Genomic DNA, 13,877 nt, shown 5'->3' on the forward strand with positions numbered 1-13,877 from the left:
CTGGCAGATTCTGTTCTTAGAAGGCCCTCTTCTTGGCTTGCAGACAGCCACCTTCTTGCTGTGTGCTCACAGGGCCTTTCCTTGTTGTGTACACATGGAGAGAATCTCATTTCCTCTTCTTATAAGGGCACTAATTGCATCACGAGGGTCCCATCCTCGTGACCTAACCTGAACCTAACCATCTCCCAAAGACCCACCTCCACTGGGGTTTAGAACTTCAACATATGAATTTTGGAGGAAACACAAAAACATTCAACCCATAACAGTGTTTTGTTCAATGGCACTAAAAACCAACATTCACAAGAGTACATGGCATACTAATTGTCTCAGGGAATGTGTGCTATACAAAATTCTCTCTGCTTCTGGCTTTTCCTCTTCTCTGGAGGAGTATAACATTAGAAAAATCAATATAATTATCACAGAAAAACAGCATCGAACTTTCATTTTCCAAGCTAGTCACCACAACAAATACACATTCTTTGCTGGGGCTTTGAGGAGCTCTCTTCATTTCCTGTTACTGGCTCTCAGTGGGTTTGGGTATGACACACCTTCTCTCTCACTCACAGCCATAAAGGTGAAGGGCACAGAGAGAAAGACTCATAAAGCCATGACTCATTTTTGTACCTTTTGGTTTTTGATCAAATGCCAACAGATGGCAAAAGATAAATAAATGAGTCTTCAATAATAAGGTATATGGAAACCAGGAACATTATGGGTGATTCAAGTTTCATTATTAATTTTCTTCTTCTTACTATTATAAATAAATGTAGTACAATAGGAAAATAATGTAATCCAGTACTTTCTGGGAGTAGAGAGAAGTTGCACTTTGCAGCTACTTGTATGACTTACTCACACACATGCAAATAGGAGGTGAGGTAGTAACTGTTCACCATAAACCTTAGGGTTTCAGATCACCATGGAAAATGTACATTATTTATGTAACAAACTAGGAAATTAGTTTCTCTTTCAAAATGCATTCATTTTGTTTCCTTAAAAGCAACACAAATGGGATAGTGCTTTCTAAAACGACCTAGATCGACATCTGACACAAGGTGACTAGGATATAGAATTGGAAGAAGCCTGAGAGAATCCAGCTCCCTCATTTTCTAAAAGAAGCAAACTATAGGTCAAAGATAAATGACTTGCTCAGGTCAGCAGAGCCCATGAATAGTCATGCCCAAATGAGTCGGGGTCTCTGGAGCCTTGTCACAAAGCCCTTTTTAGCATCCGTGGTCCCTCTGAAAGCTATGGTCCCAGCATTAACCTTTATTCCTCTGGATCATGACATTCTGAGAAAAGACAGAGGCTGAAACAGTGGTATCCTTTATATGACAGTATCTAGATTAAAAATATCTGTGGGATTAATATACCAAAAAGTACATCATAGTGGGGGAAAAAATTCTGACCTAACAATGACAGCCAAAATACAAAAGGCATAAGGATAATAAGTACAATTTCTCTAAGAGTTCTTTGATATAATTCTTACTTCCTCAACAATACTTTAAACTCCAGATGATCTGGGGCTCTGTAATTTATTTATTTATTTTACCTTCCTGACACTATAGTGCAAGAAATGTTGTTACAAAGGTCTTATTTGTTGTTGTTCCTGAAATCAGAACATACAATATTTAAATGACTTTTGTACTGTTTCTTAAGGTAGTGAACTGTCTGGCAGATGGGATTTTGTTGTTGTTTTTAAAACAGTTTACTGAAATATAACCTATGTACCATATATTCACTCATCTTTAATAATAAAAGCATAATATGCAAATCGACTAAACGGCTGAAAAGCGGAATGACCGTCTAGATGACCTTCCAGACAAAGCTGGGGCTAGTAGTGAGGGCCGAGGCAGCCGGGGCTGCAAAGGCCTACTCTTGCAGGAATTTCGTGCATCGGGCCTCTAGTTTGAAGTATAAAATTCAGTGGCTCACTTTATTGAGCAACCATTACTCCAATAAATTTCAGGTCATGTTCATCGCCCCACAAAGAAGCTCTACATGTCTTAGCCATCACCTCTATCTCTACCCCACCTCCCAGGTCCTGGCAACCACTAATCAGCTTTCTGTCTCCATAGATTTGCCTATTCTGAATTCCTCATGTAAATGGAATAATACAATATGCAGTCCTTTGGGTCTGGTTTCTTTCACTTAGTGTAAAATCTTCAAGGTTCGTTCATGTTGTAATGTGAATCAGTACTTATTCCTTTTAATGGCCAAATAATATTGCATTATATGGTTATACCACATTTTGGTTATCCACTCATCAGTTGATGGACATTTGATTTATTTCCATTTTTTTACTATTATAAATCATGCTAATATGAATATTCATAAACACATTTTTTTCAAGGACATATATTTTCCTTTCTCTTGGGTACATATGTAGGAGTGGAATTGCTGGATCATTGGCAGATGGAATTTTAATACCAAAATATTTTAGTCAGCAAGGCATTTGTTATGATTTATTTGGGAAATGGGGCATACTAATAAAAGTAAGATATGTCTTAAATAAATTGTTGCCAAGCCAAGAGAGAAATTTAACAATCTTTGTTGAGCTGGCTTTAAGTCCAGGGCCAATCCTTGTCATTTTCCTATTGTAGATCACCCCACATTTCCACAGTATACCTCTCCCTCTACTCAATAGATCCACAGAATAATTCTGAAAATGAATACTTAATATTGGTAATGTCATAGAGGGCAGATTGCTTTGTATAAAATGTATACAACAGTAGAGATATAATTTAGATGCTATAGCCACACTGTAACCTCTACAGCAATCCTCTTCGGATTCAATGTGAACTCTAATTTGGGTTCTCTTTATAAAATGTAGAATGTGACATTTCTATTTTTAAATCAGATTATCTTGTTTTCAAAATCTTCTAGTTATATGTTTGACTTAATTGATATTTAGTTCTTGATCAGCAGGACAACCTGTATCTGAGATACAGCATTATTTATTTGACAAACTGTGGTCTTCTTCATATGTTTTATGACATAATTTCTAGGAACTCATTGTGGTGAAAACTGGGGACTTTCTGCACCAGTATGTTGGACTGTACCCATCCTGACCTCACCATCAGCAATGCTGAAGAGACTCTCCAGTGTTATTATCAAGGTAGCACTGGTCAGAATGTGGTGTGGTGACTCTGGCATGGTGGGCAGCCTCTTAGCAGTCTACTTCACCAAAAAGTACCTGCTAGTGATAATCCTGTACTCTTCCTATCTCTCTCTTCAGAGAAAAAAATTGAAGGTCGTTGCCAAATGTCATTTACTAGGAGGATTAAATCCTGGTTGTCGATCTTCAAAATTTCATCACGCAACTGAAAGTCAGGTATTTACTTTCCTTTATATTCAAGCTCTGAATGGCAGACTGAGACCCAGCTGGTTCCTTAATTCTTAGTTCAACTATGTTATAGCTTCTACACTTGTTATACCCAGGTGCCTTCTCAATTATAAACATGCAAAATATGATCAGTCGGCCTGTTTTATCTATCATGGTCAAGGTTATTCAATTCTGAGGTCTTATGAAGCAGGGAAAGATGATGACTTTGGAAAGCCCGCATTCAAGTCCTGACTGGCTCTTCTTTTTGGAAGATGAGCACTTTAGAAAACTCACAATTTGCCAGACCCTCAGTTTATCTTTTGTAAGTTGGAGGTAATTATAGTATGAGAGAAATAGTATATGTGTGCACCAAATCCTACCTTATTTTCCTCTTCCCAATCAACAGAAGATTGCATTTCTCAGCCTTACAAGCAGTGATCTTGGGGCCATTAAACTAGGCTGCGGACAGGGAAATTCCACCTTTAAAAGCATCCCTTGTGGACCTCTGGCTCTCTCTTCTTCTGTTATGGCAAACTCAAGGCCATGTGTTGTGATGTGTTCTGTGTTTTCTTAGATCCCATATTTGTCTATGTGGCATCCATTAACCAAACTAATCCAGAGCCAAACTAATCCAGAACCAAACTAATGGACAAAGTTGTTTATATCTCCCCTGTGATCCAACTTTCCTGAATGCACAAAAATCACATTATAAACCCTCCAACCAATCCCAAGTCCATACCACCAACCACTTCTTTTTCTAATTTTCTCTTACCAAGCCAATATTTCCTCTGCCCTAAATGACCCAGAGCCAGGTACCACCCTGCAGTCCAGAGCCCACCAACACTATTCAAAGTAGCCAGTACTAAGCTGTTTCCCCCACCCTGCTTTACCTTCCATAAGGGCAACACAATAGAGGCTCTGGACTGGCCCTTGCTCCTGTTTCTGCCTCCCAACCAACTCTGGTACTTCCCCATGTGGCTCTGCATGGTCTGCTGTGCCTCTCTTTTAAAGGGGAACTGCAACTAACAATAAACTTTTAATGGCATTGACCTCTCAATGTCATCATCCAGTCACCTTTGTATATTAAGACCCAGGCACAAGTCAAGATGATGGCCTCATAAAATGAAGAATCCTCCCTGACCGGCCCTGGACTTTGTGTGACCGGTTGATAAATGTTTGTTTTGCTAAACTACTGAGATTTGAGGGGCAATTTGTTATTACATCTTCATTGATCCTGTCCTTATCAATACAAAACCCTCACTTTCCAGGTTTATTTTAATGACTAAGAAAAAAATAAATGTACGTAAACTATGTAAGAGTTCATGGTACAAAGTCATATGCTTGGAACTCAAAAATAGTAGTTATGATGATGATTCAACAATGTCTAAAAATAATGTCTGTAGAACAAAGCAAGTAGACCTGTCTATTATTCCGTCAAGTGAAAATATTCAAACAGGTTTTTACTAGATATGATGCATACGTTTGTAACACTGACTTGAAACAGAGATTGTGTTGTATAAAAAAACTACACTTTGGCAATTTGTTCAAAGAGATAGGAAGTCACCCCTCAGAAACTAGAAACAAGAACAAAAAGACTTGCTCATTAGGAGTGGCTAGCTCTCACAAACAGAAAACAACAATCAATTCAGATGAAAGCCCAAATCAAAATAAAGGGGCAGATAGTGTAAGTGATAGGCATTACTTTACTATGCAGAGAATGCTGACAGTCTAAGCTGATAATCTATGTAGCCAGGAGGATTTATTTATTAAGAGGTAGTAATGACGTGCAGCAAGCCACTTCATCTGTATAATTCTTCATAGTTTACAAGAACTCTCGGAGGATCCAAGATGGCAGCATAGGTAAACCCCTAAACTGCTGCCTCGCACAACAATTTCAAAACTACAACTAAAAGACAAAACGTCTATCACCCAGAACCACGGGAAAGCTGGCTGAGTGGAAGTTCTACAACTAGAAGGAAAGAGCAAACAGCATTGAGGGGTGCACAAGCGCGGAAAAGCTGAGGTACGGAGACGCGCGAATTGGTAGCACTGCTGTTTTCAACCTGAAGGGAGATAAGCTCCTGATTACTCCGAACTCCAGTTTCTGGGGAGACGCAGGGGACCCAAACTCCTATGGGGAGAAGCTGGACTGTCTGCCGTGGGGCCGGAAAGTGAGGGAGGCTTGCTTGCAGGGCTGCGTGCAGGAATAATTGTTTACTGTGCTGGGGCGCGGGAGGCGGAGACCCGGTCGGAGACACAGAGCCGACTTCTGGCAGCCATCGCTGTTTGCCACGCCCTAGCCTAGTGACGCCCTGAGACCCCGCCCCGCACAACCTACAAACCCACCCAAGCTCCAAGCAGCGGTTTTAGCATATGAATGGTCTGCCCTATTGCAGCTTAACCTAGCAAACTTGCAGCCAGGGTCAGACAGCTCCAAAACCTCCAAACCCCAAGCAAAGAGGAGAAAACTATAGTTCTCGCTGTAGCGCCTACTGGGTGGCCTCAGACAGTAGCTGACCTGCACCCCATTGGAGATCCAGAAGCCAGTGTACCTAGTGGTCAGAGTGAGACACCAGATTTCAACTCCTCACATCCATAAGTGACACATTCAAGAGGCAGACTCAGTGAGCACCAAAGCCCCACTGAAACAAGTCCTGCACCATAAGCGTGTCTCCAGCTCAGCAGTTCTTCCATTATAGACACAGCGGGTCCTCACAGCCAATTGGCCTGGAGGTCAATTCCTCCCAGTGTACCAACAGCAATCAAGGCTTAACTACACCAAGACTTTGCACTCAGCCCACAAAGGGGTGTACCAAAGGCGTCCACCTCAAGTGATTGGGGAGGCTGAGCTACTGGCCCCTATAGGTCATCTACCACACAAAGCCACTCCATCAACACAAGGAAGCAGCAAAATGCGGAGACCAAGAAACATGTCACGAATGAGAGAAATGGAAGAAAGCAAACTACTGGATGACATAGAGTTCAGAACCACATTTATAAGGTTACTCAAGAATCTTCTAAAAACCGCTGAGGAACTTAGTGAGACCTTTAAGGATCTTAATGAGAATACCAAAAAAATGGAAAAGGACAAGTCAGAAATTAAGCATACACTGTCTGAAATAAAGAATATACAGAAACTCAACTGTAGATCAACGTACCCCAAGAATCAAACCAAAGATCTGAAATATGAGAAAACAAAAAACACCCAACCAGAAAAACAAAAAGAAAAAATCCAAAAATATGAAGATAGTGTAAGGAGCCTCTAGGACAACTTTAAGCATACCAACATCCGAATTTTTGGGGTGCCAGAAGAAGAGAGAGAGCAAAATATTGAAAACCTATTAGAAGAAATAATGACAGAAAACTTTCCCTACCTGGTGAAAGAAATAGACTTACAAGTTCAGGAAGCACACAGAACCCCATACAAGAGGAATCCAAAGAGGACCACACCAAGACACATCATAATAAAAATGCCAAGGGCAAAAGACAGAGAATCTTGAAAGCAGCAAGAGAAAAACGGTTAGTTACCTACAAGGGAGCACCCATATGACTGTCAGCTGATTTCTCGGCAGAAACTATGCAGGCCAGAAGGGAGTGGCAAGAAATATTCAAAGTGATGAACAGCAAGAACCTACAACCAAGATTACTCTACCCAGCAAAGCTATCATTCAGAGTTGAAGGTCAGATAAAGAGCTTCACAGACAAGAAAAAGCTAAAGGAGTTCATCACCACCAAACCAGGATTACATGAAATGCTGAAGGGTGTTCTTTAAGAAGAGGAAGAAGAAGAAAAAGGTAAAGATAAAAATTATGAACAACAAGGTGACATCAAATACATACCTACCAACAAGTGAATCTAAAAATCAAGTGAATAAAAAATCTGAAGAACACAATGGACTGGTGAATATAATAGAATCAGGGACATAGAAAGGGAGTGGACTGACAATTCTCAGGGGGAGAGGGTGTGAGGGGTACGGGAAGAGATTGGACAAAAAGCTTACACCTATGGATGAAGACCGTGGCGGGGGGTAAGGGCATGGGGTGGGGTGGGGAATCAGGTGGAGGGAAGCTATGGGGGGAAAAAAGAGGAACACCTGTAATAATCTGAACAATAAAGATTTATTAAAAAAAAAGAACTCTCACAAATATTCTAATAAAAGCCACTTCATCATATGCTACTTCCAGAACATAGAATTATATTTTTCTCTAACAGTAAAACCAGAAAAAAAAAATGTAGAGGCACTAGATGGTATCCGGACTCATAGACGTAATCTACAAACTTGCTACTCACAGCGCACCTGTGGACCAGCAGGATGGGCATCACCTGAAGCATGGAATGGCCAGAAGCCAAGGATGGATGGGGCTAGGGAAGGGGAAGGACTTAGATGAATCTAATTAGCTCAACAAGTTATACTATTGGGGTTTGGACCAACAGCTCTATAGAAATGCAGAATGTGCTTTGCCTCACCTGGACCTCTGTAGGTATGTTTCTTTTATGACCATCCCAAGGAATTGGCTGTAGCCACACAGAACTCAGGTATTTGCAACCCTGAATCTCTGCCCAAATACCAGCATTATCCACATGACAAACACAACAAAAATAACATGTCATTTTGCTGATAATAAAACTGATAAACTATAGAATAAAGATGTTTACCTCTATTCCTATGAGAAGGGCAGAATAGGCCAGGAACAAGTTCTCTCGGGTCTCTTATAGCTAGGGTTGTCCAGTGAATTATCCATGTGACATTAGATTAGTGTTTCACAATCTTTTCCCAGCACACCTGTGAGAAACAACATATTTCCTAAGTTACAGTAACACTCCAATGAAATTTGTAGTAAGCTATATATTCCCACTCTCTCCAATGGTAAATGACAAAATCAAGCTGCTCAGTATTTTTAAGATGCATTTGGCAGTATGCTAACTACATGTCATTGCCCGAGGGAGAAGAAACCAGTTTAGTAAGACTGGGCAGCAGTGTGAGACTTCAGTATAAACTGAAATTGAACCTGAACTCTTAACCAGTTCAACTATGTCTAAATAACTAATAATTGGGCTTCTCCTGTTCCCCTCCTAGTTATTGGCAATATCAAAGAACTTATAACTATAGTGACTTACCTCATTTTGTATTTGTTAGAAAAGTAAAATAATTTAATTTATTATGTATTTAGAATTTATTTAACCAATCTCTCAATGTTTACAAATATCAGCTTGCCATTCATCCATCCATTCATCCATCCATACACCCATCCATCTATCCATATAGATGTGTGTGTGTGTGTGTGTGTGTGTGTACATATATATAAAATATTTATCATTATATAGAAAACACTTGGGTTAACTTCCCAAGTGTCAGAGGCAATGGCTGGCACATGATAACCCCAGCAAAGGAAAATGCTAACATTTAGTGTTGACTAATTTAACTAATTTATCTATAAATATTGACCATGGCAGTTGGTGGGCTCATGCATCACTTATAAGGAATTGTACAAGCCTCTAAGTCTGTATTTCCTCCCTATTTTTTAGAAATTAGATCTAGAATTTCCACAACATGTAAAGTCATCTATTTAAAATTTAATCTGGAGCGTGAAAAGGCTTGCAAAACTTGAGTGCATTTCTAACTGTGATAGTGTTTTAAGCATTTCTGAACCACTGTTTACTTTTTCAGTTTTTGAAGAAATTCAAGAAGCATAAAAAGTATTGATATATGTGCAGTCAATAGGAGTATAAGACAGTCTGATGTAAAAGATACGTCCACAAAACAGTGAAGGTGACCAGATGTCTACCACATCCAAATGAGACTCCACAACAATGAAGCTGGCAGAAAATTTTGAAGGAGAAGTGCAATTATAAATGAGCAGAACTAAATGCCACAAGTTAATCAATAGAAGATAATGTGCAAGAGCATCATGTAAGAAATAAGTTACAATTAGAGAACTGTAATGACAGATATTCAGGAAAAAAAGTTAAGAACAACATATGCAATAATGTTAACAACTATTAAGTCAGCTAGAAATACTTTATGTTATACTTTGTATAACTAGTAAGCAAAGCTGATATAAACATTTACATTTATAGATTGGTGCCAAACAATTATTTTTTATATTTGAAGAACTCACTAACCCAAATCACTGGGTCAGCCAAATTGTCATCCAGAAGGTGTGTGATTTTACTTTCCACTAAGTGCCTGTTTACCACACTTTGGTTAACTCTGGGTATTGTTTTTCAATTATTAGAATGTTTCCAACTTGCTAAGCAACAAAATTATATCATATTATTTTATATCTTACTAGAGGCCCAGTGCACGAAATTCGTGCGGGGGGGGGGGGGGGGGGCGGTGTGTCCCTCAACCCAGCCTACACCCTCTCCAATCTGGGATCCCTCTCACAATCCAGGACTTCTGGTTCCCAACCGCTCACCTGCCTGCCTGCCTGATTACCCCTAACTGCTTCTGCCTGCCAGCCTGATCACCCCCTAACCCAGGGGTCCTCAAACTACGGCCCGCAGGCCACATGCGGCCCGCCGAGGACATTTATCCGGCCCGCCAGGTGCCAATGCCTGTCCTGCTTAGCAGCCGACTCATCCCGGGCCCACAGTGCGCATAGGAATTTGTTCATAGTTTTTTAACTATAGTCCGGCCCTCCAATGATCTGAGGGACAGTGAACTGGCCCCCTGTTTAAAAAGTTTGAGGGCCCCTGCCCTAACTACTCCCTTGCCAGCCTGATCGACACCTAACTGCTCCCCTGCCGGCCTGATTGCCCCTAACTGCCCTCCCCTGCCAGCCTGGTCACCCCTAACTGCCTTTTCTTGCCAGCCTGGTCACCCCCAACTGCCCTCCCCTGCTGGCCTGGTCCCTCCCAACTGCCCTCCCCTGCAGGCCTTGTCCCTCCCAACTGCCCTCCCCTGCAGGCCTGGTTGCCCCTGACTGCCCTCCCCTTCCAGCTTGGTCACTCCTAACTGCCTTCCCTGCTGTCCTGGTCACCCCTAACTGTTCTCCCCTGCTGGCCTGGTCGCCTCCAACTGCCCTCCCCTGCAGGCCTGGTTGCCCCCAACTGCCCTCCCTTGCAGGCCTGGTCCCTCTCAACTGCCCTCCCCTACAGGCCTGATCACCCCCAACTGCCCTCCCTTGCAGGCCTGGTCCCTCCCAACTGCCCTCCCCCGCTGGCTGATTGCCCACAACTGCCCTCCCCTGCTGGCCATTTTGTGGCGGCCACCTTGTGTCCACATGGGGGTGGCCATCTTTGACCACATGGGGGCGGCCATCTTGTGTGTTGGAGTGATGGTCAATTTGCATATTACCTCTTTATTATATAGGATTTCCAGTGCAGTTGGATACTTTCCTTGTATGTTTCTTGGACTTACTGTTTTAGAAATTTCCTGCTTATGCCTCCTGCTCATTTTTCTATAGAAATATTCATTCTGCTCTTATTGACCTCCAAAAGTTTTCATATAATCTGGCTATGTGTAGGTCATGTACATTAAAAATTAGTTTTCATGATTGGAAATTTGGTTTTTGATTGGCTCAAACAACTCTGGTCTATCTGGAAACATGAACTGAGGTACAGTATAGTCTAGTTAGGCTCAGAGCAACAAATCTGTACGTAGCTGACTCTACACACGCATTGGTTTTTAATGGCTCTTGTTTACTTTGAAGAGGAAGTCTCACAAAAATCATACCTGGGCCCTTTGCCTTTTTCTGCCCCTATCTCTTCCTTCAGAAGTTCATGTACTCCAGTAGTTTCACAACTCTAAGCTAATAATTCTGATTCAGTCTACCTATCAGCCAGCAGCATGGTTTCATTTGCCTGATGTACCCTTTCATTAAGATTTTATTTGCTCGCCCACCCCCTCAAATACACATAGCACCTCTTCAGTATGCCCAGTAAATATGAAGCATCGTGAAGTTTCATCATCTCAAATTCAAAGATTGCAAACCAAAGTCACCTACTGCCCACAAACCATTCTTACATTCCAATTTCCCTTTTTGTTAATTATCTCCCCAACTTCTGCTGTTTCACTGAAAACATCGAGTCTTCCTTCTCTGTTATCACCACATGCCATCAATCTCTGTTACTTTTTTCTCTAATGGCTCAAAAATTCATTCTTTCCTTTTTTTCCCCCCTACAGTTGCCATTCTGGCCAAGTCCTCCTCATCTGGCACCTGTTGAACTGCTGTAACCTCCTATTGGTCTCAGTGATTCCTGTCTGTTTCTCGCTTCAATTAATTTTGTATATTGTGCTCAATTACTCCTCATACAGCATGGCTCTGAGAATGTCACTCCTCCATTCAGGTATCTCAAGTGCTTCTTTGGGCCTATGGAAATAAGCCCCAAATTCACCAGCCCCTCATTGGAAGTTTCTCATAAGCTGATTCGACCTATCCCAACTCATTCCCCTCTACTCCAAATCAGAAACATGAAGTTTGCTTAATGCTATTTCTGCACTATCCTCCACACAAGCCTTCTCATCTTTGCTTATTCAATTCTCTCTGATTCTTCTGTCAGTTAGTCCAAACCCCATACACCCAACTCTTCACGGCACAGCTCAAGTCCTCTCTCTTCCAGGAAGCTGGCCCAACTAAAAGCTTCGTTTTCTTAGAACTGAGCACCTTCAAGGACTCTGAGCCTCAAAAATCTTAAATTCTATTCCACAAAACGTTACTGACCACCCATTATGCACTAAGCCCTGTGCTAGGAACTGGGGACAAGGCAAATGAATATAGTGATTAAAGGAACTCTAGCCCATGGAGGGGACAGATACATAAACAGATCATTTCTTTAAAATGTGGAAGTTCTAAGTTAGAGGTAAACACAATGCTATGAGGGTAAGAAAGGGGGCATTTAATCCAACTAGAGGTTCAGGAAAAACTTTCCAGAAGAGATATCATGTGAATAGAATGTTAAATTAAGACAAAGAATGGTTGGAAGGGAGAGAGGAACTCAAAGCAGTATCATTGGACTGTAATGTTGTGAGCAAGGACTAGTGAGAGATAAAACAGAAGTAACCAGAGGGAGTAAGTTAAGCATGTGGGGTTTTGTAAACTCTATGAAGAGCTTTACACTCTGATCTGTAAATGATGAGGAGCCACTAACAATGCTTAAGCAAGGATGTTAAATGATTGGGTTTCGTAGAGAATTCTCTCTACATTATAGTTAGAGACCAGATTTAAGGGAAGCAAGACAGGAGAAAGGAGAGTATCTATTATGATGCTCCAGGCAAGAAATAATAAGAACCTGCAAGAGGACACTGACATTAAGGATGGGACTGAAGACAGATTTGAAAAAAATATTGAAGAGCTAAAACCATTAGAACTTGCTGATTGCCTAGACATGGGAGGTTTGGGGAAATGAGAAGTCTCACATGACCCCTAAAGTCTCTGGTTTGAGCAACTGGATGGATGATGGTACCAGTTGATCAAGCTAGAAAAAAAAGAGCTATAGTACCTTGGGGTGAGAGGGGGGATTGGTGATGAAGACTGGAGGTGGTGAGCAGAGAATGACAATGAGGACAGTTTTTGGATATGTTGAGTTTGTGATGCCTATCCTATACTAGTGGCCCAGTGCACAAAATTTGTGCACATTAAAAGGGGATTAATTAGAGGAAATAATTTAATATTGCTATTTGCCCTTTCTCTATAATAGAAGTATCAGAGATGAAAGAAAATTAGTGAAATGTATATGAAAACCTTCCTCCTGTCAGAGTCTGAGGCACACCACGGGACCCAGAGTCAAGTCCCCACCCACCCACATGCGCCTCAAAATCGCGTGAGACCCAGACCCGGCCGCCCCCCCACCCTCATTGGGATAGATCCAGACCTGGCTATTCCCACCCTTGTCAAGCCCCACCAGGCAGAGAATGGAGCCTCAGGTCCCCTGGCCCGGCACCAGGACAGGGGGTGTGGCCTGAGGTCCCCCAGCCCAGACTGGGGTGAGGGGGCATGCCTTGAGGTCCCCCATCAAGGCCCGCCAGGTGTGGGACATGGCCTGAGATCCCCTGTCAAGCCCTGCTGGGTGGGGGGCATGGCCTGTGGTCCCCCGTCAAGCCTCGCCAGGTGGGGCGGGGCGCAGCCTCAGGTCCCCTGGCCCGGCACCAGGAGGGGCGAACAGCCTCAAGTCCCCTATCAAGATCCATCAGCAGGGGGGTGCAGCCTCAGGTCCCCCCTAGGGGGGCGTGGCCTGAGTTCCCCCAACCCAGCACTGGGGGTGCACCTTGAGGTCCCCCCTCAAGCCCCACCAGGTGGCGGGAGCGACCTGAGGTCCCCCGGCCTAGTGCTGGGGCGGGGAGAGCAGCCTGAGGTCCCCTAGCCCAGCACCAGGATGGGAAGCGCACCTTGAGGTCCCCTGTCAAGCCCTGCCGGCCTGAGGTCCCCTGTCAAGCCCCACGGGGGCAGGGGAGGGTGTAGCCTCAGGTCCCTGCTGATTGCTTGTTAAAGCTCCTTATGGGAACTTGGCTTTAGCTGTGTGTGCAGCCATCTTTGTGACAGAGTGATGGTTAATTAGCATATTCCCTCTTTATTAGATAGGATAATAAAAGGCTAATATGCTAATTGTCCCC

The sequence above is a fragment of the Plecotus auritus genome (assembly GCF_963455305.1).
Source record: "Plecotus auritus genome assembly, chromosome: 12".
Classification (NCBI taxonomy): Eukaryota; Metazoa; Chordata; class Mammalia; order Chiroptera; family Vespertilionidae; genus Plecotus; species Plecotus auritus.